The sequence below is a fragment of the Suricata suricatta genome, chromosome 1, assembly GCF_006229205.1.
Source record: "Suricata suricatta isolate VVHF042 chromosome 1, meerkat_22Aug2017_6uvM2_HiC, whole genome shotgun sequence".
In the NCBI taxonomy this organism is placed as follows: Eukaryota; Metazoa; Chordata; class Mammalia; order Carnivora; family Herpestidae; genus Suricata; species Suricata suricatta.
Genome location: NC_043700.1, coordinates 172765763 through 172768270, shown reverse-complemented (window position 1 = coordinate 172768270; position 2508 = coordinate 172765763). Strand labels below are relative to the sequence as shown.

The 2508-nt window shown below is 37.0% G+C and overlaps 1 long non-coding RNA gene across 1 annotated transcript in view; it reads left to right on the top strand.

Moving 5' to 3' along the window:
* LOC115285834 overlaps positions 1 to 2508 on the top strand; it is a 95685-nt gene that overhangs the window by 26753 nt on the left and 66424 nt on the right. The window lies entirely within an intron of this gene.

Here is a 2508-nt window from a genome sequence, read left to right as displayed (position 1 = left end):
CCTAAAGGAAAAGACAAAGATTTCTCTCAAGGAGATTTTTTCTCCCTGGAGGACTGAGTGTTTTGATCGATTTGTTTTACTAATCTCTCTGGCAACCATCTGGCTGCATCTTTTTTTTGTTGGTAAATGCAAGCTGATCCTCGTCCCCAGATTAAAACTGGGTCCGGACCATGCCACTTGTTATCTAAAGGATCTTTCCAAAGCACGGTAGCAAAAGTTTTTTGTGTCTCATTTTGCCAGAGACGTTCAGCAGTTGAGCGTCCTTCTTTATCCAAAGTTAAGAAATTTAAAATAAACAATGCATGGTGCAAAAGATTCCTGGGAGATCCCTTGACGGGGTACCAGTCCCCCGCTTTAATTTTATCAAGGGTATTTTTTAAAGATAGATGTGCCCGTTCTACTATACCTTGGTCTTGTGGATTATAAGGAATTCCAGTGATGTGTTTAATGTGTAACTGTTGACAAAATTTAGAGAACACGGTTCCCGTATATCCTGGTCCATTGTCAGTTTTTATTTGTTTTGGAATTCCCAATACTGATATGGCAGAAAGCATGTGTGCTACGAATTAGCTGCGTGGCCCAGTGCTCAAGATTTACAAGGAGATGACCATGCAGAATTAGCTGCGTGGCCCAGTGCTCAGGATTTACAAGGAGACGACCATGCAGAATTAGCTGCGTGGCCCAGTGCTCAGGATTTAGAAGGAGATGACCACGCTACGAATTCCTAGCATAGTCCAGTGCTCAAGTGAGTGATCGATGATTTTAGGGCAAAAATTAAACAAAATAGTCTAAGCAGAAACCCTTAAAGCACAGGGAGTGAAAGTTAAGAAAAAGCAATTAAGTGTTTTCAGTGTTTTTCTAATGTTTCGGTCGGTCTTGTTTGTAAAAACTCTGCGGAGGAATAATAATAGCTTTTGTGTGTGTGTGTGTGTGTGTGTGTGAGTGAATGCTACCCTTTGTCTTTGTCTCACTGTATTATAAAAAATAAGGGATAAAAATTAAGGGGCAATTACAAAGTCTGTTCTACTTGTTTTGGTTTGCTGCAAACGCCCTCCCATAAAGATAAGCAAAGTTAGAGTCAAGAATGTAAATTAAGCTTTGAGCCATAAAGAGTCTAACAAAAGGGAACTCTTTATTGATATTAGTAAAATCCTTTAGTAAATCTGTGTTTAGTGAGGGCTTCTCCCTCGCTCATTTCCCAGGTTTATGGTTAATAATTAGAACTAAAATTGTTGGTCTGTCTCGGGACAGAGACCTGAAATAATTTCCCAGCAGCTGCCAAGTTCATTTGGTCCCGGGGATAATTCTTTCACTTCTCTGGACTGACATGGATTGCCTAAATTCTACTGGTTAAACAAAATTAAATAAAACCAAAATAAGCCTCAAACCTGCTCCTGTCTGAGCTAACAAATTTTAAACTGGGAATTTTTCTCTGCCCCCTGGGGAGCCTATCTTTCTCTCCCTTCCCCAGCCCCATCGCCCAGGGCAACCAGAGGGCCTCAGGTTACAACCGCTGGGCGGGGAGAGGCCAATTTGCATAAGAAACAATAGACCACAAAAAATCAGCTTTTGCACCAAATTTCGAGGTTAAAATCAACTATAGAGAACAAACATCTTACTTGGGCTTAAATAAAACTTATTCAGTGCTTAAGTTTGTTGGTTAAAACAAGAATTTATGTTCTATCTAAATCTACCATAAGTCAAATAGGTTCCTATGATCTCTACTCCAACCAACGTTTAGCAAGCATGTGTTAAAGAAAAGATTAATTTGGCCTGTTCTATAGTTTTCATTGAGTAAAGAGTTTTAAGGTTCTTAATAAGTTAAAATTTTACGTAATAGTGAAATAAGATTAAATTCATTGGCTGTCTAACAAGTTTAAACTAAAACAAAAGCCAACTAGTTAACTTATTGGTATAAGATAAGGCCTTTAGATGTCTCTGCTTTTTAACTTGTGGCAACACAACTGGGGATATTTAAAATTGTTAAAAAAGCTGCTTTGTACTTAATTCAAAATTTACCATCTAAGAAAAGTTTTGATTACTAAGCCCTAAATGGGAGACTAAGATTTCTAGGAGTTTGATAGTCTGCTAAGTATAATTTATAAATGGTGCAACTGCTCAAATATATGGGCAGTTCCTAAAGTTTTAATGTTTTGATATAAGATCATTATTTAACACCTTTAACAATCAAAAAGTGTCACTAAAATTAAACTGTAACTCAACAGCCTTTACAATTAAAGAGCATTTGTGTACTTTTAATGATGTTCAAAAACTATTGGGGGATATTAATTAAATTCGGCCTCTTTCATAGCTGTCTACTAGAGACCTTATTCCCCTGTTTAAGATCTTGCATAAAGACTTCCATCCAAATTGCAAAACGAGAGTTAACTCCTTTGGCCCTAAAATCCTTACCTAAAGTTAATAAGACTTTACAAGGGGCAATACTTACAAGGATTAATTACAATAAGCCTTGGTCTTTAATAAAATTATTTCTTTTCAAACTAGGGA